At 32.4% G+C, this 27,253-nt stretch overlaps 1 long non-coding RNA gene across 1 annotated transcript; it reads left to right on the forward strand.

Annotated features, from left to right (window-relative positions):
• Positions 1–26,790, forward strand: LOC114737228 (uncharacterized). The gene is made up of 3 exons (XR_003739404.1): positions 1–37; positions 154–246; positions 26,759–26,790. It is a non-coding gene; the product is annotated as an uncharacterized LOC114737228 (long non-coding RNA).
• Positions 26,791–27,253: the final 463 nt, after the last annotated feature.

The following is a 27,253-nucleotide window of genomic DNA, read 5'->3' on the forward strand; positions in this document are numbered from 1 at the left end:
GAAGATATGTTAATCCCTCTCTCAACTCAAGACATAGGTATTGATGAGTGCAAATTATACATTTTGAAAGGGAAAAATTATGTGTATTTTGCCAAAATCTTCTCATTCTATTTCTTTTTCCTCCTTTTTGGTTTGTTTTACCTATTTGTGCAGCTACTGGGACTCATGTGATGCAAGAGAGTATTGATAAACCCTTCGTTCAAGCTACACAAAATGCATGGGACATTACCATAAGACAAGAGAAAGGTTTGATTTAATGGATCCAGTTTTGTTGTCTCCAAATTTGTCATAACTGCTCTATAACTTATTGTTATACTAATAGTTATAGAAGTCTTTGGATAAAGATCCTAACTTTATTGTATTTATTGAAATCAACTAGACGAATCACTGATTCAGATATTCATCTTAGTAAGAATTTTTTTTCAACCAGATCACCACTTCTATGGCTACACACTACAAAGAAAGTAATGCAGCTTTTTACGTGGCAAAGAGAATTATTTCCATTTTGACAAAGTCTTGCGTTATTTTAATTTTTAGTTTCTCTAAGAAATTATTTTTCTTTTCAGCTATTGGGACTCAAGAGACTTATGAATCCAACAGCATTTTCTCAGTTCATGATGCTCTAACTGTATTGAGTACTACCATGGTTTACGGTACAGGCATTGATATCATATTATTTTGTAGTCTCCAAGTTGCCATAGAAGATCAAATGCTTGTAGAAGTTTCTTCCTTTTTATTTCACAGGTTTAATTTTAATACTTCAAGTATTGCTTTTAAGGTTGTACTTTATTTTAGCTCCCTTTAATAACTCATTAATTTGTATAGGAATATCCTCCTTTAATGAATGAATTATTTTTTTTAACGCTGGAAAATCAGATGACCTAAAATTTACTTTTGAAAACAACTTGTATTGTCAAACATCCAACTCCATAGTGGCAAAAAATAGAGCATGTAAGGGGTTTCAGTCTCTTGGAAACAGGAAAATAGAAAATAACATCCCCCACCCCACCCCCCCCCAAAAAAAAAAAAAACCTGAGTCATTCTATTTGCTGATTTTAATTTCCTTTACTTATTTAACCAGATATTGATCCATCTCCTTCCCAAGCTTCAAAAGCTGTCTCTTCATCAACAACATCTATAGCAGATTTTTGCAATAACTTTAAGGAGTTGGACATTTCCGCGCAGTTGCTGCCTTATTTAGAGGCTGGGGTGAAGCGGCATCCTCAAGTTCTTAATTGGCTCAACACAAAGTAGCGAAGAGTGTTTGCTTCTTCCTTCTTTTCCTTATTCGCTGAGGTGACTTCTATTCTAAGGACTACTCGGAGCGGCAAATTGACAGAAGATGATCGAAACTACATTCGAAAGTGCTGCACCGTCTTAGAAGTGGCTGGCTTTGATGCTTCATGGGTGAGTTATGAGTGTAAATGCATTGAGGAATGTGGTGATGGAGAAGACATCACGAGGAAGGTTGAGAAGACCAAAGGCCAAACTTCCAATCTCGAAGCTCAGCTTGAGACCATCAAGAAGGAGTTAGCTTCTATAAAAGAGTCTTTAGTATTGTTGCTTGATGAGGCTAGTAGGCTGGACGACTTCATTGAATCCTGAAGTTTGTGTGAAATCTCCTAATTAGAGCCACCTGCTTTGAAGATTTCTTTTCTTGCTCTATATATTTACTTTTGCGTGCTGGTTTTGTGGTGTCTGTCTACTGCACAATATTATAGGCAATGTTATAACTTGTTGCGGTGGACACTGGCAATCCTTATAAGGATTTGTCGCCGCTGAAAGTTTTTTTAAGGATTTGTCGCCGCTGAAAAGTCTTTCAGCGGCGACAAGAGTGTTGCCGCCGAAAGTGTTTTCTGTGGCGACTTTTTTGTCGCGACTGAAAGTGTTTTCGGCGGCGACATTTGTCGCGGCTAAAAGTGTTTTGTGGCCGCCGAAACTTCTAAAAGTCGCCACTGAAAGTATCTTTTAGCGGCGACCTTTTTAGTTGCCACTGAAAGTTTTCAGCCACGGCTACTATGGCAACGACTTTTCAGCGGTGACTTGTCGCCGCAAAAAACTTTCGGCGGTGACTTTTGTACTTTCAATGTCGCCGCTGAAAGTCAATTTTTTTGTAGTGTTATCCTTCTCAGAGCACTGTTTTAATAATAATATGGTTTGAAAATCTCTTTGAGCTACCTGCTTTGACATTTTCTTTTTCAACACTATATATTTACTTTTATATGCCGGTTTTGTGGTCTTTCTACAGCACAATATTATAGACAATGCTATAATATGTTGCAATAATAAACATTAGCAATGCTATGTCTTTCTCAGGGTACTATTTTAATTACATGGTTCTGGATTGTGGTACGGGAGATATTAAGTCAGGCTAGAAGAAAAGAATATGTTAAGCAATTTTTACCTTTAATTACTGCCCATAAGCTGCAAAGAGTTAGTTTGATTTCTCCTATTATCTTTTGGAACTGAAGCGAAAGGCAAGGGAGACAAATGTGTTTTATCAACTCGATAATGACAGCATTTTGTGATGTTAGTCTCCATAATTATCAAAAGAAAAATTTGGAATCTGGAGAAGGCGTGCTGCTGTTAAAAAGGAATGACGAAAATTGATGAAAACAAGACAGAGTAGGCACTCCCTGCTAGCTCCGACCTCGTGATTTTGTACTATTTGACTAAATTCATTACTATGTCCAATTCTTAATATAAGAGCTAGTTAAGAGATTGAATTTGATCATAAATATGATCAAATTCAATCTATTTTGTCCCCCAAATCCATAATGTTCTATCTAAAATATCTTTATTGATTTTAAGGATTCCCAATGAATAGTGTAAATGCATATAATTAAAGAGGGTAGTTTAGGTAAATCAACTCACATCTGTTACAATTAATTAACTTAACTAATTTTCTTAATCTATCAAAATTAGTTATATATATATCTTATATTAAGGACTAGAGGTAATATTAATTATAACTTTTTAATTAGTGTTTAACTCAAATTTGTTTCACGCGGCATAAGAAATTATTCGTCGTGAATTCAATTCAACAAATCACAACCTCTATACAACAACGGAGAAAGTGATGTTGCTTTACATTTTAGTTGGAAGTAATCCATCTTTATTTTACTTAAATATTTTGTTATAATTTTAAATCAAATTTTACTTCTTTTAGCTCACTGTAACTTTTCGAGCTCGAAATATGTAAAATCATTGAGAGACTCTAGATTCATGCTGCCCAAAACACACTAAGGTTTGACATAATCTATTCGTACCTATATAGTCTCCACTTCAGCATAATTAATTCAGAGCAACTTTGTTATGGTTAATCAATCTTTGTCATAGTATTCCTTGCATTCACCAACAATTAGGTCCACTGAAATCTTTTAATGTTCTAAAATTATTACATGATTCAGATATTTGGACTCAAGAAATGCCCTTAATTCATACTCCTCAAAATGTAATCAACCTAATCTATAACTAATTTGTGAATATTAAAAAAATTAGTTAAGTTAGTTATTTGTAATAAATGAACGTTGTCCTTTTTTTAAAATATCATTGTTAATTATGTGTATTAGAACTATCTATTAATGAAAACTCCTTAACATGTGTGATCACTATAAGAATAACATGGGGGCAAAATAAATAAATATTGGTAACAAAGTAAATTGGATTCTGGATCTTATGTTAAAAACTAAATGTAGTATATTTCTTCGATTTGGTTTGTGAGTTCTAATAATGATTCCACTACTTGTAAATGAACCTGATTTGAGTTTGCCCCTGACACCTAGGAAGGGAGATGAGGCAGCTGACTGGATTATTGCTGTTGCTTTTGGTAGAGAGTTATCCCAAATTAGGTGGGTGGAGACACCATCACCTCCTCTAGCAAACTCTAGTCACTGTTGACGAAAGAAATCGAAAGACTGAGGAAGTTTTTAAATGAAGAAAGGAGTGGTATTGCCTGATAGTTTTTGAATATATTGCTTTTATATTGCTTTCATATGGTACTGTACATATACGCCTCTGTTTTTCATATTATATTATTTCTATATTTTTTCTCTTTCTATATTGTTGCTGTATATCTGGTTAGCTATGTGTTTTTTCTTTCTCAGATTTTGTTGTATAGGGCTTTTTGAGTGCTTTTTCTTTTCTCAGCTTCGGCTACTGGCGCGTATTAATATTTTGTTTTGGTTATTAATAAAGCGGACTGTGTTTTTTTTTTTGCCAAAAAAAAAAACAGATTACCACCTAACATGTGCGATTCACTAAAATTTTTGTCTCTATCTGAATTACCCTTCATATCTATCTAATAATTGCAAGAAATAATGCACACTCAGATGTTATAGAAGTTTTTGGTACATCATGTTGATTCAAAGAATCTGAAGTTGACAGATGACAGAAATCTATTGGAAAGACAAGCAAAGATACATTAAGAGACATGATTAAATGATGGATGAAACATCGGTATTCGACGTTCCCTGGGAAAACAAATTAAACGATGAGGACACCAAACTACTGAGTTATAGTAAAACTCTTGCAAGTTATACGTCCACTAATTATTAGCCAATAAGGGTGTCACGCATGTCTTTGTTATCAACCTCTTCTGGATTGTTCAAGGCATCTTTCCAATGGTGGATGTTCTTATCTTTTAATGACTTGGCAGTTGCGACTATCAAAACTGGCAAGCCTGCACACCTTTGAGCCACTTGGGTTGCTATAGTTCGGAAAGTAGCGTCTTTAACAACATCACCAACTATAGCTTCAAACAAGCTCCATGATTCTTCATCATTCAAAACTTGAAGGGAGAAGTTCTTTTGAGTATCATTTTTGTGTAAAACATCTTGACTCCTTGAAGTCAATAATAATTTGCAACCCTTGTAATAATCTTTTAGAGGAACTCCCACCTGTTCAGGATTAATTTTTACCCATGTATCTGAAGAAGGGATGCCTAACTTGTCCAAATCAATTTTTCCCTGCAAATCATCTAGTATGATGAGGATACTTTTCTCTTTTTTTATCCTCTCACACAATCGGCTGGCTCTTCCAATTGATGAGGTCATCTCTTCTAAATGAAGGCCTAATTGTTCTGCAATCTCATCTTGAATTCTTTCAAGATTTGTTTGGGATATAGTTACCAAAACCACCGCATCAAACAGCTTGTCATCCTTAACTCGTTTGGCAACTTCTTTAACTAGAGTGGTCTTTCCCACTCCCCCTATCCCATAAACCCCAATTTTGCTGACCTTGGGGTCCTTTAGAGACAACACAACCTGCTCCTTGATTGAGTTTCTTGACTCAAGCTCATCACTTTCTTTAGTAGCAGAAAAGTTGTCTATTATATCTAAACGTGGAACATACCCAATTCTTTTATCAAAATTCCCCTTTTCCTTAATTTCAACAATGGTGCTTGCCATTTGCTTTGCTTTTCTACTCCGTTGATGTCGCGACTTCAAATTAAGAAATAAAGACTGAAGTTGAACTTCCCTTAATTGTCGCTTTGGGGTTACTCCAAAAATTAACCGAATTAATGCAATATAGTGCACAATCCGGGTCGTTTCACTTTGAGGAGCCGAAAACGAAATTAAATCCTAGTAAATAAATGCAAGTAACCTAAACTATAAAAAGAGATTTTTGATGTTGAAAAGCTATTAATTAAATACTACGAATCAAATTGAGATTAAAATACTTTTTTTTGTTATTTTCTTTTATATAAAAAATGATTGAAATAACTGAAGATGAAAGAAATGAAAATGAGACACACAAATAACACTGATAAAAGTCAATCCTCCAATTCAACAACGCAGGCAATCATCACTCTAAAAGATGTGGGAGTTAAACAATGAATTAAGAATTATAATTAAGCTTTTAATCCAACAACCGAGCCACCTCGAGTTGTCACAAAATATTTTCCTAAAATTCCAACTTACTAACTGCAACCAGAATAGTAAAATGGGATTAAGGATGCCAAAAACCAATGCTTAATTAGAACTTTTAAATCCAAAATAACAGAATTAAAGCTAGTAAGAGACTATATGATCCAAAATTCTAAGCCACCTTAGAAAATCACAATATATTAATTCCAAAATCAATACAAATGTCATAACCACAACATTATAATTGAGATCAAAACTATAAACAGCCCAATGTCAAATACTAAGCAATAATTCAGTCACAATAATCCCCAAATATAATCAGATTAAGCAATATGTAACACCTCACTTTTATATATACTAGTAGGACCATTTTAAACGTCTGTGAATCACTAACGCCAGGTTTCCGTCCTGGGAAAAGACAGGGATTTTTTTTTCTTTAATATTGGAACCCGTTGATCAAATGTTTCAAACCTTCAGATAACAGATTAGTGATCCAATATCAACCCTGCTTTCAACTCAATCTATTATCACCTAAAATAATTTCATACTATACAATCTTATAATATTATATTAAAAAAATAAAGCAACGCTCACCTCCTTTTTCTAAAGGATACAAAATAATATTTCCATAAAGCAAGTAAAGTTACTTGCCCGAATATTTTACTATACAATTTACAGAATTATAACAGGTATCTCTGCTCTTCAACTGCCCACCTTCTTCTTATACAACCTCCTTGTCCTTCAGGCTACTAGCTTTCACTGTTCATCATAAATTGGGGGGGTGAGATTCCGAAGAATCCCCGTAGTAGTAATTTCCATCAAACAAATGTGCAGATCACATAAAACATGCAAAACAAGCCATATGGAACAAAACCTTGCAAGCTAATGCAATTAAGCATTTATGCGCAATGACAGATAGACAAGCTGAATAAATAATGCGCAAATAATTGGCAATCACTGCCGCGCATATAATTGGCAATCACTGCCCCATGTCTGTTAGACAAGCTGAATAAGTAAAGCGCAAATAATTGGCAATCACTGCCCCATGTCTATCAGCTGCACGTGATCACGGCTAAATAATCCATGCAAGGAATTAAGGATTACATGTTCTCATGCTTTTGAATAGCAATATGGCACAAACAGACATGCAGCAATCATACACAAGTGTAAGGGAGGAAAGAACTACTACCTGGTCCGCATCCCTCCAAATCAAACCTTACCGTTCTCCTTTCTTTCTATTTCTTGGTGGGCTTGAGCAGATATAAAAACCTATCATATTAGTAAGGGTAGGTTAATGCTTGATCCAACATAATTTATAAATTAAATAACTCTCTTTAAATCCCAATCTCTTTCAATCTCTACCCTTACTTAATAGTTGGTCATCCTGGACAATTTTTCTTATTTAAACTTTTCTCTTTGGAGAGTTTCCTTCCTTATCTCAACCCAAACAATTACTTTACTTAGTAACTGGTTATCTTGGTCAAAAATATTATATATACACATATATTCACGCCAATTGATTTCATTTCATTTTTCCAAAATAATTCAATACGCTCTGTTAGCTTTTATTAACAATTAACATAATACTCATAATTCAAATCCAAGCTAAGCAATTTCAATCTCCAACCATCTATTATAATACAGTTAAAAATATCGTACGTACATACGTAGATATGTTCTTGTATCATTTAAACACCTATAATTTCCACTTCCAAAAGTCCTGTTACAATCCACACTTATAACATTACTTATCCATATGTATATCTCATTTACAACTCTCTGAGTAGTCTTTTGCCTCTTCTTTATTATACAATCAGCTACGTCATTAAATCCAGAAATTTCTAGCTTTACAAACATCATATACACACGTCCTTTCTATTCTTTAGTAGCTCCTTAATACTTTAAAACACCTAAACTTTCGTTCTAAACCAAACTAGAAAATATATTCCCCTCTTTGGCCAGCAACGAAACAGAGCAGAGAATTTGAAACCCAATCTTGGGGAAATTTCAACCTTTAGAAATATAAATCACAATGTTCAATTTAGTTTTCACCTTCAAAAGTTTGAACCCCGCATAATGCCTCCATAATCCCATATTCAAGCATCACACATATAACTTAGCGTTTCAACACTTCCTCATTCTCACAAGATCCGAACAGCATCCCTTCCGAAATTCCAGATTCAACATACACTGCTAAACCAGAACTTTGAAATCTTATATCAAGCTAGCTTCAATTGAAATACCAATACTGCATCTATTCACTTCCAAATAACTCTTAATCTTTTCTTTAAGTTCTAGTCATGGCTATTGCTTCCCATGGCCTTAATAACATTCTCAACTAACCTAAATTCCTAGTTATCATTTAACTCCCAAAAACGCTCAATATAATTACGTTCTCAATCTAGAACTTCCAGATTTCTATGTATCTCCAATCAACACACAAACACACGTAACAAACACATATAAATATATCAATTTTAATCACTCCTTCCATTAAACCCCCCAGCCTAACCTCCTCGTGAAAAACAATTTCAGATTCAACATTCTCCGTCCTTAACTTCCACGGTCAGCACACACAACAATCAAATTCATATATATTCACTTATATAACCCGATTGCCATTCATCTATTAACACCACACCTTTTGCTCTTCAAATTCCATAGAGCCCGACACCAACACCAATGAAATACAAAGCCATTTCCAATGCTTTTATTACCCCTGTTTCAGCCTTGAAAAACAGAGGAACTTAATATTTAACGTGCAGAGATCATGACATGCAATCCCATGACAACTATATTCAAGCTTCTAACAACTTCCAACCATTTTCCTTTCTATCCTTAAAATTCTTTGACAACCCAGATTCGGATAGCCAAAAACCCGAAGCAAAGATCAACATGCAGTAGCACATGCAGACCAAAAAGACACACATGCAAACTAAAGCAGCCTCATTTACATACATATATATATATATATATCAACATGAAATCTCTTTCTTGCTAGAACTTTAGAACCCGACATCCGTAACTTCAAAAACTCAGCCGCAGTTTCGGAGTCACATGACAGAGCCGTAGAGAGGCACATGAAGACCTTAAAATCATAACTACACACTCCATTCTAGTCCTAGTATACAATTTCTGCAACTTGATACCCCAACTCTCCACTTTCTCTCTCTAAACCCGAGCTCAAACCCATCATCAACTTCATAACCAGCCACCAAATGCAGAAAACAACAATGGAAGAGTGATTAGGAGACTCACCTTGATCAATTAATCGGTTTGCATGCAATAGAATCACCTCCGATCACCTTCTCGCTGGTAGCTTCTTCTGCGTTCTCTCTCTCGTTCTCTCTCTATTTTCTTCTGATTTCCGATACAGAATGAAGAAAGGAAGAAGCTGCCGCCAGGTTAATGAAATGGGGAGAGCAGAAATGACCATTACACCCTTCAACAAACTTTTGTTTTCACTTTCATTCCTTTCTATGTTTTTCTGAACTTAGAGAATAAACACAGAAATTATTCCACCATGTTTTATATGGATTTTCCTTATCCATTAGCTTCTTTGTCCCATGAAATAATGTCCATAAAAAGTTCGGGTCAAAATAATCTCCTACCTATTTTTCTTGAATTGTGGAAGAAAATAGCCCTTAATCCAGAAATTAATCCTTAACCCATTTTAAGGATTTTATGCCTCAAATAAATTCTCTACATCATAAGATATTTTCCCTAAAATTTTCTAGTTAATTAGAAACCTCTAAGTATTTTTCCATAATTTTCAGAGAAAATAAACCATTTTTCTCTTAAATTATCTATTAAAATTATTTAAGCCATTTTTGGGAAATACCTTTTCCAAAATGTCTCTAAACCCTAAAAATCATTATTCCATAATTTTCCCCCTTTATTTGGCAAATAAATAATTTTAATAAATTTTTCTCTTTTCTACTCATCTTTAAATCATAAAATTCGGGGTGTTACACAATACAATTATCCCAACAATCAGAAAAACTATCCTAAGACCTAGAAATTGTTAAACAGTTATTGAGTAGGAAATTAAAGTAACTAGAACTCCCCTTTGAAGATCCAAGCTCCTGCCATTATTGTTGAATTGGAGAATTATGAATTAGCCACGGTTTGCCATCAAATTCACTGCCACCAGCAATCCACCGAATCCAGCCATGAAGAACAAAAGGAAGAAACTGTAGGAGGAATCAAAGAGACGCAGGCCTGATTTCGCTATCTCGCGCCTCCCCTGTTCTGTTTCGTGTTTGCTGCCCGCCTCTGTTTCGCTGCGCCCCGCGTGTGTGTGTGTGTGTGTCTTTGTGCGCCGCTTGCTCGTTCGGCGTCTTCTCTTCCGCCAATCCCCCCTCATGAATTGAATAATTAGGGAAGTTATGTTAGGGGGAGCAAAACGCAACGTTTGCTCCCTCTTTTTATTATTATTTTTTTAATTTATTTTTATTATATTTTTATTTCTTTTTTTTAATTTCTATTTTTAAATCTTCCAAAAACCTGCAAACAAAATTTAAAGATAAGGTAGCATTAATTGTCCTTAAAAATTAATTAATCATAATTAAACCAAAATATGACAATTTTGCCCCTAAAAATTAATAATTCAAAATAAAATATATTAAATCAATTAACAATCAATTAAGACAAAAAGGACCAATTAAGTTGACAAAACCCATATAAAAGATATCAAAAAATATAAAAATAATTGAGTTTGTCAACTCCCCCACACTTAGCCTTTTGCACTCCTGGGCAAAGTATCAATAAAGAAGAATTCAATAGAGACACTCAATGCAAGCAAACATAAAACTAACTAAGCATATTCTTAATTAATCAACAATCATAGAATACTTCAGTGCAAAGAAATTAACACAAGAAACATAGCAGGATAAAAGAAGAGAAACATAATAGAGCTCACATAAGGTACAAGTGTTTCACTCATCTCTCAAATGGGAAAAATTTCACTCAATCCACCTAGATTAGCACCTACCATAAGCTTGTAGAGATTCTAATATCTCCACTACTAACATACCTTAGACTCATGATCAAGGGGACTTGAAGGGTTGTAATGTTGGAAACTATGGCCAAATGAATAAAATGGACTAACAAATGAAATGCATGAGTAATAAAGTATCAACTCAAAGTGAGCTTAAGTACAATCATAAAAGAACACCAAAGTGCAGATTTTAACCTTTTGAGACAGAAATCATTGCTCTTCAAACCACCATGGAATGCCTTATTTCAAATTTATTCTTTTGTTGCAACTTATTTTCTCTTTTTCTCTCTTTTTTTTTTTTATAACTTTCTTTCTTTGGCTTTTTCTAAACATTTTCTTCTCTTTTCTTGCCTTTTTCTATTTCTATTTCTTTTTTTTTTTTTGGCATCCAAACCCAAGAAGGCAAAGATATAGACATTATGATGTACTTTTCAAAATGAAAAATCAGATAACTCATGCAAAACATTTGCTAAAAAGTAGTGAATGGAATGAAAGTGAAGGCTCAAAGGGGTGAACAAAGGTTAAATGAAGTGGTTTGTGTTTGGGTAAAGGTTTAGAAATGAATGCCCCTATCATCTTCACAAATCTAGGTATTAATACAGCTTTGAAAAAGAATCTAAACAAGTTCTAGAGGCTAACCAAAACTAGGTGAAAATCACACAAGATGAGAAAAAATATATGGCTCAACAATCCTTCCATTAAGGCTTTCTCTAAGATGTTTTCTTCTTAAAGATCAAGCTATGAAACAAGGTTAATAACATTGCACCAAAAGTATTCTACTATGCTAATCAACTAAGAACAGAAATCACTCAAATCAAATGCAATCAAACTCAGCCGTGCAATATTCACAAGCATTGTGCAAAAAGATTTTAAAAAGAGGTGCCCAAGGATTACAAAAGTCAAGTCAGCAATAGAGGGAACAGCAACTCGCCCATACAGCAGTGCAGAGCACTGAGGCGAATGAAAACAAGAGGACATAGAAACTAGCAGCAAAATTCTCAAGCAAGAATCACTCTCAAATCATGTGATGCAATTCAAAAATCAACCAATAAGGCAAAGAAGAGAGCAATTATAGCAGCAATACTTAGGAAACAAGATCAAATCCAAAGGCAAATTTTTTTTTTTTTGAAAACAAATCCTAACAAAACATAACACTTACTCCCCCACACTTAATCCTTGCATTGTCCTCAATGCAAGCTTAGACTAAAGATATGAACAATTGGAAGCTCAAAATGTGCAAGGACAAGGTAGGGAAAGTACTGCATGCAACTAATAACAAACAATAAAACAAAACACAAGCTACCTTTTACTACTGGCTATGCCCCTCCCCCACACTTATTTCACAAAACAAGCAAGTAATTCAAAAGATAAGAGTTAAGGAAGGAAAGGGACAACCTTTAGAACGAAATCTCTTCAAGCACTTGTAGAGAAGTTCTCATCCCGGATGAGAAACATATATCTCTTTAGTGTGGTCACTTCTCCATTGACATTTCTTGGTGGTGAGAGTTCCTGCAAGGGAAACATTGAACAAGCAGCAGTATCTAGTCCAAAAAGAAAAACTTGGAAAGATCTAGAGTAGCATAGGTATATCTGAGTGGCAAAATCTTCCAAGTAAATATCACACCCAAGAAAGTCAATAGGATTTCTTTCTATAGGAATCAAATAATCAGAAATATTTTCAAAAATGTCTTGTGTATGCAAAGCGAAAGATGAAGAATCCAACTGACAGTGGTTGGAGTACATCACATCACTTTTACTAACACAAGAAGTGGGTGAAAAAAGTGGAAGAAGAAGAAGATTCATGCACAATATGATTATGCAATGCAATATTATTATTTACATAGCTACTTAAATCAGGAGGCAAGTCACAAGAAAGAATTAGACGAAAAGATTCATTCTTATTTACAATTTTGTCTTTTAAAATTTTTGAATCTTTTCCTACTAACTCATTAGAAGCATGCAACGCAATGGGATTTTCAGAAAGATAATTTCCAAGGCTATGTTCAAATTCGCATTTCTCCACAGGATTAACATCTAAGCAACTCACATCAATATCATGCTTTATATTGTCAGCACTTTTAGTACTAGAAGGCGATGCACACAGTTTACTAAAGTTCTGCTTTTGCAACCCAACAAGTATATCATACTTGTTATCAATGCACTCCATGCATATAGTGTGGGCATTACAAGAACAAGATAGAGGTTCGTTCAAATCAGAATCAATTGCACCATCTAATCTAGCACTAGAAAGAGAAGCATGTTCTTCATACAAAGAAGCAGTGACAGTGTAAGCAATATCATCAACTAAACAACTACTATTAGAAGTGTTCAAGTGAGAATTTTTATTGTTAAACATTTGAGGGGATTCAACTATGATTTCCTCATCCACCTCATCATCACTCACATTATCAATAACTTCAACAGGAATAGTAGTTCTAGTACAAGGGTCAATCTCCTCAAGAAGAGGAGCAATATTACCTGATGTAGGGCACGAGTCCTTGTGAGTTTGTAGATGTTCTTGCTTCATCTCAGCCTCTTGCATGAGTGAATCTAGACACTTTGATTCATCTTTCCCAATCTCAGACTCAATTCGCGCTATATCACTCAAGAACTTTCCCAATGCACTTTGACATTCTTCTAGCTCTTCCTCTAATTCCTTAGAAATCCCAGATATCTCTCCCTCTTCAAGTAATCCATGGTAATATGAATTTAAGCGGTCGTAAGCTTCTCTTAAAAATTGTATCTGTTCCTTCTTAGGAATAGTAAGAAATGGGTCAGGTTCATTGAATTGATATTCATGAGATTGGGGGAGAGAATGGTACTTGGATTGGGACGAGGGTTGGTGGTAGTATTCATATGGAAAAGGAGGTGGTTCTTGGTGGTATGTATACGGTGGAGATATATGATTAAAGTATGGTTGGTGAGGTGGGAGTGATGGATTAGGTGATTGATGTAGATGATGGTTCATCCAAGAGGTGTCATGAGCATAGATGTGATTAGGCGTTTGAGACTCTAGTTGAGCTTGGAAGGAGTCCAACTGTTGTAACAACTCTTCAATTTCTTGAGAGCATGTTGAATGAGAATGTGTTTCATTCCACGTACTATTTCCTGCAAAAAATTGAGAATGCGAGAGTAGATCATGATTGCTATTAAACCAAGCCATGAAAAACAAAAAAAACAAATGCAAACTACTAAAAAAAAATAACATAAATGAAAACTAAAAAGGCTCAACAAATGAACCCCAATCAAGACTACTTGACACTTAATTACTAGGGAACCAATTTCTTGGCTCCCCGGCAACGGCGCCACTTGAAGTTGAACTTCCCTTAATTGTCGCTTTGGGGTTACTCCAAAAATTAACCGAATTAATGCAATATAGTGCACAATCCGGGTCGTTTCACTTTGAGGAGCCGAAAACGAAATTAAATCCTAGTAAATAAATGCAAGTAACCTAAACTATAAAAAGAGATTTTTGATGTTGAAAAGCTATTAATTAAATACTACGAATCAAATTGAGATTAAAATACTTTTTTTTGTTATTTTCTTTTATATAAAAATGATTGAAATAACTGAAGATGAAAGAAATGAAAATGAGACACACAAATAACACTGATAAAAGTCAATCCTCCAATTCAACAACGCAGGCAATCATCACTCTAAAAGATGTGGGAGTTAAAACAATGAATTAAGAATTATAATTAAGCTTTTAATCCAACAACCGAGCCACCTCGAGTTGTCACAAAATATTTTCCTAAAATCCCAACTTACTAACTGCAACCAGAATAGTAAAATGGGATTAAGGATGCCAAAAACCAATGCTTAATTAGAACTCTTAAATCCAAAATAATAGAATTAAAGCTAGTAAGAGACTATATGATCCAAAATTCTAAGCCACCTTAGAAAATCACAATATATTAATTCCAAAATCAATACAAATGTCATAACCACAACATTATAATTGAGATCAAAACTATAAACAGCCCAATGTCAAATACTAAGCAATAATTCAGTCACAATAATCCCCAAATATAATCAGATTAAGCAATACAATTATCCCAACAATCAGAAAAACTATCCTAAGACCTAGAAATTGTTAAACAGTTATTGAGTAGGAAATTAAAGTAACTAGAACTCCCCTTTGAAGATCCAAGCTCCTGCCATTATTGTTGAATTGGAGAATTATGAATTAGCCACGGTTTGCCATCAAATTCACTGCCACCAGCAATCCACCGAATCCAGCCATGAAGAACAAAAGGAAGAAACTGTAGGAGGAATCAAAGAGACGCAGGCCTGATTTCGCTATCTCGCGCCTCCCCTGTTCTGTTTCGTGTTTGCTGCCCGCCTCTGTTTCGCTGCGCCCCGCGCGTGTGTGTGTGTGTGTCTTTGTGCGCCGCTTCCTCGTTCGGCGTCTTCTCTTCCGCCAATCCCCCCTCATGAATTGAATAATTTAGGGAAGTTATGTTAGGGGGAGCAAAACGCAACGTTTGCTCCCTCTTTTTATTATTATTTTTTTAATTTATTTTTATTATATTTTTATTTCTTTTTTTTAATTTCTATTTTTAAATCTTCCAAAACCTGCAAACAAAATTTAAAGATAAGGTAGCATTAATTGTCCTTAAAAATTAATTAATCATAATTAAACCAAAATATGACAATTTTGCCCCTAAAAATTAATAATTCAAAATAAAATATATTAAATCAATTAACAATCAATTAAGACAAAGAGGACTAATTAAGTTGACAAAACCCATATAAAAGATATCAAAAAATATAAAATAATTGAGTTTGTCAAAGACCATTGGAGCACCCGACTTTTGCATCACGTGAATCTTCGCAAAGCTGATTCACTTCTTCTAATGTCTCGATCACACCTTCTTGCCATCTTAGCACATCACCTTCAATCTCTCTTCCATTTCTTCTTTCAGCTTCAACTTCACGGTCGATACGTTCTTTCGTTGCCTGAAGCTCCTCTGCTTGATCCTTTAGCTCCCTAAGATTGTTTCTATAGCATAATAAATATCCCACTTGCCTTCCAATGGGTTGCACAGTAAGCTCTGCTATTGTTGAAGCAACAGGAATGAGAATGTCCATTTTTACTTCCTAGATAAAATGACAAGCAAACTTAAGACGTGAGAAAACAAAGCAGGGACGATGACAATGAAAGGATTGAGCGAATGTTGAAAGAAATATTTGCAATGTCAAATAAAATGGCATTAGTGGTTATGTAGCTAATAAGTAGACGACCCTCAAGACAAAGAAATCCATTTAATGGGCATTTTTGACTACCCAGTAGCAAATAATTTGGACCCTAATTTACTGGACAAAAAGAAATTAAATTTGCACCCTAATAATGAATACTTAAATAACATTGCTAAATTTAAACTATTCAAAACGATCAGATTTTTTTTTCCGGGACAAATGAATTGAACATTAGGTCTCATTAGTCCATAAACAGTACTCCAAGAGAACCAAATCCAAAAGTCACCTTGTTCAATGTGAATGAGAAATTGACCTTCTTGAGCTTGAGATGTGTAGAGGCAGCAACTAAAGTTCTGTATAATGCAGATAGAGAAAATAAGTAAACAAGAAACATATTATTGTTCACACCAATCCAAATGAAAGATTTTATCTGTATCACTTTATGATCAGCACTGCTTTCTTACGTCTCTTCAAGACTCCTTTTCCGTTCTTTATTTTTTGAATAAAACGGACTGTGTTCTTTTTTTTTTTTTTGGGGCAAAAGAAGAGTAGTTTTCTTCTTTTCAAGATTGACAAGAAGAGTGACTGTTAAAGAGATTTCAAACGCTAACACTCAATCTTTTTTTGTGAGTTTATACTGAACTGGGAAGGCAGTAAACAAAATTGAAAGAAATTTTCTTCTTTTTTTCTAATTTAAAAATATTTTTATGGGTATATGGCTGACAAAAGCTATGCAACACTTGATGCAAAAGAATAGCAATTTTTTTGGAAATATAACTTATACCTGAAAATTACCAAAACAAACTCGATCAAGAAATAGAGAACAAGTAAACCAATATAGTAAATATAAAAACTGGAAACGTTAAAATTAGAAGTTTGATTTGAATTGATTTCGTCTGCAACTTGAAGAAAACTGCCGGATAAATCGGAAGAACACAGAGTGCTGATGAAGAGTTTGTGAGGAATTTGAAACTCTGAAAATGAGATCTCCAAGAAGAAAAAGAAGTTAGATGTGCAATCACAAGATCTGTAACTGAAGAACTTGTAAACAAAACAATAGGCACGACTTAGCTTCCCATACAGGACGAAGACCGACATTTTTATTTTGAGCATATCTTATCCGGTTAATTAACTCTTTATTATTAGCTCTATTATAACAATTTAGTAATAGACCAAGACGATTTCCAAAGTCAGAATCAACTATATTAATTATTCGTTGCTTGCTCAATTTAATTAAATTGTTGTATGAAAAATTAAATAATTAGTTGAATGAAGACAAAAAAGCTCTTAAAAATTCATATGTCTCTGTTGTTTCCATATATATTATGCTGAGTAAATGACATTATAACTTCATAAGATTTCCAATCATTTCTTTTTTTCATAAGGGTGAATGTGAATATGTGATACAGCCACTACTACTATGTCTCTTAAAAGTCTTAACGCCAAATCTCAAAGCAGAAATTAAGAGGAGCTATAGGAATGATCAACCCCAAGAGAAAATTTGGTTTGGGGTCTCTAAAAATTTGGAAAAAATAAAGAAGTCACTAAATTACTTAATTATAACATATTTTACATGATCTCTTTAAAATATTTATGTTAATCATTATATTATATATCAATTTATAAATAAGACAAACTAGTTTGGAGGGAAAAAAACAGTAATAGTCTAAAGTAATTTAATAACTTTCTCAATTTTTTTAAATTAATCAATTGTGTCTTATATTAAAGATCAAAAGTAGTAATAGTTAACCCTGATATTATTAATATTCAGGAATTATTCAAATTCAAAATGTTTAAAAGTTAATTCTGTGAAAATCATATCACTTTTCAACTTTGTTGAAATTATATATATTTTTAATATGCTTTTTCTAATTTTTTAATTTTTATATTATTTTTTAATTTTATATTTACATATATTTAGATTTTTATTCATTGTATACATGTAATTAATTGTTTTTAAGTATTTATAATTTTTCAATAATACATTAAATTTTTTTAATTTTATAATTATAATTTTAATATTTCTCTCAAAGTTATCAAATTATATACATACTATATGAGGGTGTGTGTGTATATATATATATGTATATATCAAAACTCATGCTTTTTTGTTATTTACATCTAAAACAGCTTTTCAATGATATCATTCTAATAAGTTTTAATTTGTCAAACTGACTATAAAAACATACCTAAACATAAATTATATTGCACTAATTAACTTTTACCTCCATTTTAATTTGCAAAATACAGTTAAAAATAAATTCATACAAGCCTTTTATAAAATGTTAGCAATATCATACATTTACTAACCTCGACGAAGACTTTGACTTTTCAAAGTTGGAAGCTAATAGGGGGGAAAAAACTCATACACCATATAAAAAAAAAATCATACGTACTGTGAACCCCATATAAATAAAGATTACAGGTACAGCGACGTCCGCAAAGACTTAAGACTTTTCAAATAGCCAAATTGTAAACTACCGTACGGTATAATAATACAATATAATATTATAAGCAATTAATGTAATATTTATTTTTAATAAGGATAGATTTGGACACTACCACAAATTTTTTTACATATTCAATGGTGTAATTTTGATTTAACTACCATTTTTTGTTTGCACGCAGGCATTAAATAAGACACCTGTATTGTGGATAAATGAGCAAGTAATGACCATCAATTATATATGACGCGTAACGTGTTTTAAAGAAGAATGCTACAGTTAAAGAATGAGCATTCAAATATATATGTGCTTTTAGTCCCATAGCGTTTTATTTTACTGTCTTGCAATAATTAAAAAAGCAACCACCCACTCCTATTAGTGTGAATGGGGTCGAGTTTCAATTTTCAAATTGTTTTTTTGTTTGGAGCAATCGAGTGAGGGAAAAAAAAATCAACTTTTGTTACCAACAAGATTTAATTTTTAAACTTTTTTTTTCCTATAACATTTAATTTTAACCTTTGCGTATAGAGAAAAAATAGTTTTTTTTTTAAGAAAAATATCCTTGATCTCAATACTAAAGATTCGTCACCTAACAACAATTTTTAACTTTCTTTAAAAGAAAAAACGATCGAAAGATGCCGGGAGCCGGGAACCACGCGGTCGAGCTCGTGAGGACAGGATAACACTCACGAAGCAAAACGCTAAAAAAGGAAAAAACTTAACATTCTTACCAAAAAAAACTAAACGTAAAAATAATAAACAAATTACCCAGGTTAGGTACTGATAAAGAAAACAACTCGCTAATCTGTCTCTAATCTGATGTTTTTTTGGGTCTTTAAAAGGGGTTTTTTTTTTCTTGTTTAATTCTTAACATTATGTGCCATTAAAAATTTTTCCTTTCAAATCATATGGGCTCGATGTTTTGACTTTTGAACAGGAGATTAAAGAACCCATTAAATGTTTATCAGCAACAAGGAGACGCGTCATGAGTTTTGAAAATTTTATTTTGTATGGGCCGGGATAACATTAAAAATTAAATTCATTAATGAACTTCACGGCAAATTTTAGTTATATACAACGAAATTTAAATATAATTTTCCTTTTAAAAAATAATTGCAACTTCATTATTTATAATATGCAATTTTGAGATATGACTAGGTGGATGTAGTGAAATATTTTTTTATCAGAAAAATATTTCTGCTTTTAATGTTTTACATATTTGTTTTTACAAAAGTAATATTATCAAGTTGTTTTCTCATCAGCACTACTTTGGAGTGTTATCCTGTTCCCACGACTACGTAGTTCACGACCCTCCTCGGCATCTTTAAATAACTAATTTTTTTTAAAATTAAAAAAGTCATACTAATCTTTAATTTAACTGTGCGTGCAACACCTAACTTTCTAGATACTAATAAGGTCAATATAATGTCTGGGAATCACTAATACCAGGTTTTAGGCCCAAGAAAAAGGAGGCAAATTTTTTTTTTCAAAACACAAATCATTTGAAATTACTATGAAATAGAATCCAATTCAGGAGTTGAACCTGAAATTAACATTGGAATTTATAGTTAAAATAATTTAAACTTTCACAAAAGCTTACGACAGACTCACTATCAACTTATTCTATTATCACTTAAAATGAAATCATACTGTGAAATTTCATAATTAATATTCTACTAAAATATAGCAACCATCTCGGTTGACGGCATATACTCATACCCAACAGTGCTCTCCTCCTTATGAAGGATACAAAATAATATTTATATAAAGTAAGTAATAGTTACTTGCCTATATAACATATATAATAGTATAAATATTAACTTATCAAAATATTCTACTACATACAGAGAGAAAATACCATGCATTCCTGCTTTTCAACCAGCTCCCCTTCTTCTTATACAATTTTCTTTCCCTTAGAGCTGCTCGCCTTTACTGTATATCACGGAAGGGAGGATGAGATTTTAAAGAATCTTTGTAGTAGTAATTTCTGTCAAACAAATGTGCAAATTACATAAAGGATGCAAAGCAAGCCAATATAGAATATAACTTTGCAAGCTAATGCAATTAAACATTTATGTATAATGACATATAGACAAACTGAATAAATAATGTGCAAATAATTAGCAGATACTACCCTATGTCTATCAGCTATACATGATCACGACTCAATAACCTAAGCAAGGAATTAAGGATTACATATTCTCGTGTTTTAAAACAGCGATGTGGCACAAATAGACATGCAACAATCATACATAAGTGTAAGATAGGAAAGAACTATTACCTAGTCTGCTTTCCTCCAAACTAAACCTTACAAATTTCTTCTTTTTTTACTTTCTTTGTAGGTTTGAGCAGATATCAAAACCTACCATATTCGTAAAGATAGATCAATACTTGATCCAACTATAATTTATAAACTAAAATAGCTCTCTTTAAATTTCCAATCTTTTTTAACCTCTACCCTTACTTGGTAGTTAATCACCCTGGACAATTTTTCTCAATCAAACTATTCTCTTTGGAGGGTTTCCTTCTTTATCTTAACCCATATAGTTACTTTACTTAGTAATCGGTCATCTTGGTCAAAAATATTATATATATATATATAACCGCACCAATTGATTTTATTTCATTTTTCCAAAATAATTCTATAAGCTCTCTTACTTTGATTCATAATTAACTTAATACTTATCATTTAAATCCAAACTAAGCAATTTCAATTTCTAATCATCTATTAATCTTTTTAATCTTTGGTCTAACATTCCTCCAACAATCTTTCTAATCAATTGTCAATTTTAACCCATACCTTAATCACTGATTGTATACCACTGAGTCCTAAATGCATACTTTAAAATAATTTCCAAACATCGTAAACAATAATCCATTCACAAAGTCTATTCACCATTTGGAAACCTCAAACAAACCTCAACAATAAATTTCAAACCAATTCCTAGCTTAATTTCTTTCATCCACAAAACAGCCACCAAGTTTAGTTCTAAGTTCTATCATTAAATCTCCAAAACTTCCCATTGTTTTCATTCTATACCTGTTATTAAATTTCTTACTTTTCTCTTAATCCTTTCCCCAATACCTTTTTACAATACCTCCAAAATACTTTTGAGCTATCACTTTGAAATCTTAATCAATCTTATCATCAATTCAAAACCCCAAACTTCAACATTTGTATCAATTCTTTACTTCCTTTATTTCCTTCGGCCAAACATTTTGAATATCCATTGACATTAAATTCCACTTAAGCAATTACCCTTTAATAACTTCTAAAAATCTCCAATAACTTAAAACCAATGACTTTCTAACTCCATGTAGGAAAACTCTAACCCCTCCTTTAATTTATAACTTCATTTAACAATTTCCCCCTTTTTTTTTCCACTGAACCATTCGGACACTTTTATACGCATATATATTCCACATTACTACGTCATTCTCTTTTATTGTCATAGAGACCGAATCCCATAACCACAAAAATCAAGAATCTGAAGCTAAGGACATGCAAAACAACAACCATTGTAATTTTGAAAATTGCAATTCCAGAATTCACTACAAAAAAAAACAGCTGATTAGCGACCGAATTTGTGACGGAAAAAAATTCCGTCGCAAATTAGCGACGGGAATTCCGTCGATAATTTTTTCGACAGATTAGTGATAGAATTTAGAGACAGACAGAAATTCCATCGCTAATCTGTCGCTAATATTAGGGACGGAAAATTCCATCGCTAATCCGTCAATAAATATTTAGCGATAGAATTAGAGACGGAATCTTTTTCTTTCAGAAAATTCCGTTGCTAATTTTGTCGCTAATCCGTCAAAAAAATTAGCGACGGAAATTCTATCACAATTCCGTTAGAAATTAGCAACAGAATTTGTTTTTATCACAAATTCCGTTGCAAATTTTAAGAAAATAAATTATATAGGATATATATACAAGTAGGAAAATACTGTTTATCATAATCTATTTAAATCATTTAATTTTTTATAGAGAATAATTTATTAGATTTTATTATAGTAGTTATTTTTTGAATAACAAGATTTTTTGACTAATTGTAAATGATTTTCTTCAAATATATAAAACACATATACATAATATAATATAATGTAATGTAATATATATATATAATTAAATTGTATATCTTATCAATGTTAATTAAAAAATAAATTTAAAAAATATTTATAAAAAATTATTTATGATTTGAAATTCAAAATTAGTGTCGTTAGAAATTAAAATTATATTAAAAATATTTTTAAAAAATAAAAAATTATAAAAAATAGTAAAACAAATATTTAAAAATTATTTTTTCATTAAAATAGTTATGATTAAAATTATCATATAGTATATTTTTAGTTTTTAATAATAGATATGTATATATAATTGTTTGTGTAAAATAATATAATATATATTTAATTTTACATAATAAGTCAACAGGTTCATTGCAGTTCAACTACTAAAGCCGCACGTGCGCATGGAGGAGGTCCTGGGTTCAAGTTATGGAGAAGTCACTTTGATGAGGGAATTATGTAGTGATGACACGTGGCGCACACGTGGCAGCAGAGGTGTGACACGTGGTGCATACGTGGCAGGCAGAGGTGAGGTGGCAGCACACGTGGCAGTAGATGTGAGGTAGCAGCGACACGTGGAGGTGGTCCCCAGTGATCACATGGCAATTGGTAGAGGTGCGTGGCATTTTATTTTATTTTTTAAAAAATCGAGTTAGCGACGGAATTTTTTCGTCGCTAATTTACGACGGAAATTCCTGTCAAGAATTAGCGACGGAAAAATTCCCTCGGTAATTAGCGACGGAACAAATTCCGTCGCTAATCCATCGCTAATTCTAACACTAAATAAAAAATTCCGTCACTAAATTCCATCGCTAAAAGCATGTTTTTTTGTAGTGACTACACCTCACGCCATTAACAACATATATATACACATTAATTTAAATCTCCATCACTGCACACCCAAGCTCTCGGTCCTATACACACATATATGCTCTTTATTTTCTCATTAAGCCAGAGCCATTTCCTTGAACCATTAATCCCTGTTTCAGCCTTGGAAACCAGAGGAAGAAAATCCACATGCAACCAGATTTATCAACATGCAACACCATATTTTAACCATACAAGCTTCAATCTACAACCCTCCTTGCTTATTTCATATGTTTCCTCACTTTCTCTCACTAAATCCAAACTCAAGTCATCATCAACTTCACATCCAGCCACCCAAAGCAGAAAATAATGATGGAAGTGTGCTTAGGAGACTCACCTTGATCAATTAATCGGTTTGCATGTAAACTTCCCTACATCCGGTTACTCCTCTAGCTTCATCGATCTCTGGTTTTCTCTCAACTCTCACTCTCGGTCTCTCTCTCTCTCTTCAAAAGCTCAGCACGATGAAAATGACAAGGGAGAGGTGCGTTGGCAGAAAATAAGGGTAGCGGAGAGTGAAATGACCATTATGCCCTTCATTTCATTCCTTACTTCTAATTTCATCCTTCCTCCATGATTCTGAAAATGTAAAATAAAATCAGAAATTAATTCACAATATTTTAAATGAAATTTTCTTATCCAATAACTTCCTTGACCCCTGAAATAATTTTCATAAAAATTGCAGGTCAAGAATCAATTCCCAACTATTTTTCTTGAATTTTCTAAGAAAATAGCACTTAATTCTAAAAATTAATCCTCATCTCATTTTAAGGATTTTATGCCTCAATTAGCCTCTTTATAACATAAAATAATTATCCTAAAAATTTCTAGCTCAAATATAAGCCGCTAACTATTTTTTGCTTGAATTTTTCAAAAAATAGATCATTAGCCATATTTGGGGGATTGAACCTCTTCATAAACTTTCTAAATTGTCAAAATAATATTCTATAATGTTCCCCAAATTTTCTTAGGTACTAAATAATTTTAATAAATATTTTTCTCCTTAATTTTCCTAAAATTTCACCTGAAAATAGGCTTTTAAACTAATAAAATAATTTTGAGGCTCTAAATAATTTTAAATAAATTTTCTCTTTTCTACTTTTCGTAAGTTAAAAAATTTGGGGTATTACAACACGCATACCAATAAAAAAATTATAATACCATCCAAATCCGCCCTTGTCAAAAGTCAATGTTACATTAATTATAATGAATCCGTCGCTTATACTCCAAAGCAAAATGGGCGGATATAAATTCCTGTCACAATTCAAAACTATCTGAAACTAATTACTTCTTGATTCTTAATATAAGACTCATTTAACTAATTTGATTAGATTAAAGAAATTATGTAAGTTAGTTAATTATAAGAAAAGTGACATTTTTTCTAAAACACTATAATCATCTTTCTTAATACCCCATCTTTTTTTTTTCTACTTGATTATGATTGAAGGAATATCCATAGGGGTAATTTAGAAAAAATTGATAAATATGAGAAATGGATCTTATATTTAGAACAAAAACCAACTCGACAATTGGATCATATATTAAGGACCGAAGGAGTATAATGAATCGATTACTTGTCAAAAGTAATATATCTAATAGTACAGAAGGATAAGATGAAAAAAAATTTCAGATGTTATAAATATTATCATACTGACCTTGTATTTTAGAATAACTTAAATGAGGAGAAAAGACTCACAATATGAATGGATGGAGCACGAGAAAAAGACTTAAATATTTCATGCCATAAATAAAAAGAAAAATCCCTCAAAAACACACTTAAACAACTCATTCTTATTTGGTTCATTTAATTTATCAAATTTCTAACTAGGTGACATGACCCAAAGATGGATTTTAAAATTTTATGAAATGACTTTAAGATCTATTACATTAGAAACCAAGAGAAATTAGAATTTTCTATCATTTTCAAGTTGTTCATTTAGAATTAAAACCTGTTAACTGTATAATTGATCTTGCTAATTTTCAAAGTTGCATGGTGATCATTTTTTGTTAAAGATTAATGCAATGTGTTTTAAAAACAGAAAATTGTTAATTTAAAGTTGAAACATATTAATCATGAAATGTAACATGTTACTTTTCAATATTGTATTGTGATAAAATTTTATTTAAAGGCTTATTGTAAATGTTAAGAGGACACAGAGTTGTTAATTTGAAATTGAAACTTGTTAACTATACAATTGAACTTATTAATTTTCAAGATTATATTGTGATTAAGTTTTACACAAAGACTAATTGCAAATGTGTTATGAAAATAGAAAACTGTTAATTCAGAATTGAAATGCATTAACTAGGAAATGGAACATGTTAGCTTAGAATTCTTTTTTGGTTTCTAATGAAATAGGCATTAGAGTCATTTCATAAAATTTTAAAAATCCCTCTTTAGGTCACATGACCTTATTAAAGATTTGACAAATTTAATAACCAAAATAAAAATTTGGGTCACTTAAGTGTCTTTTTAAGAAATTTTTTCTAAATAAAAGAGACCATATCAAAGAGTCAAAGTCTTGGTTGGTGGTACGCGTCTATATTATGTCAAGGTAGGGCTAAATGACGAATAGACTAGACCGAACCAAAACCTAACTCAAAGTCTAGCATCATTCTTGTTCAGGTTTGATTTGGTAGTTTGTAGTCTTGTCTAATTCAGTAATAACCAAAGGTTAGGTTGAACTAGACTTGGTCCACTAGCAGACTGGTCCAGACAGTCCATGACCCCAATTGTCTTTTGTTTCCTTTTAAATTTTTTTCTATAGGAAGCAAGATTTCAACATAATAAATATAATTAAGACAATTAAAAAATAACTCATTCTAGACTATTAAAACTTAATCATAAATACATAAAAATCTCTAACAACATTAAAAATAATTAGAGATAATATCTAAATTACAAATATAAAAAATTCACTAGACCAAATCGGACCAGCAGTTCAAGCAGTCTGATTGTTTGGCCCGAAACCTAGTCCAGCCCAACCAACTAGAAGACTTGTTAATCCCTGCCTCGGTTCATTAGGACATAGGTATTGATTAATGCATTTTATACATTTTGGAAAGGAAAACAATTATGTGTATTTTGCCAACATTTCTTTTCCTTTTTTGGTTTGTTTTGCTTATTTGTGCAGATACTAGGACTCATGTGACGCATAAGAGCATTGATAAACCCTTCGTCCAAGCTATGCAAAACACATGGAACATTACCATAGTACGGGAGAAAGGTTTGATTTCATGAACCTGGTTTTGTTGTCTCCAAAATTGCCATAACTATTTTATATCTTAATTTGTTATACTGTGTTAATTGAAAGAAGAATCACACCACTCAAATATTTACCTTAGTGAGAATTTGTTCCGCTAGACCACAACTTCTGTAACTACAGACTACAAAGAAAGCAATGCTTTCTTTTAACTTGTTCAAGGGAAAAATTATTTCAATTTTGCCAAAATCTTGTATAATTATATTTCCTAATTTTTCTAAGAAATTCCTTTCCGGTTGTGGGGATTCAAGAGACGTATGAATCCAAGAGGACGTTCTTAGTTCATGATGCCCAAAATGTGTTGAGTCCTACCCTGCTTTACGATACAGGCATTGATATATCATATTATTTTGTGGTCTGCAAGTTTCTATAAAGGATCAAATGCTCGTCGAATTGTTTTAATTTTTTTTTTTGTTTACAGGGTCTAATACATCAGCTATGGTTCTCAAGGTTCTACTTCATTTTAACTCCCATTATTTTATTGATCCAGTGATGTTTAATAACTCATTAATTTGTATGGAAATCTCCCTTTTATTAATTAATTAT

Source organism: Neltuma alba, unplaced genomic scaffold (genome assembly GCF_004799145.2).
Source record: "Neltuma alba isolate B1F8T4 unplaced genomic scaffold, ASM479914v2 tig00013419_pilon, whole genome shotgun sequence".
Classification (NCBI taxonomy): Eukaryota; Viridiplantae; Streptophyta; class Magnoliopsida; order Fabales; family Fabaceae; genus Neltuma; species Neltuma alba.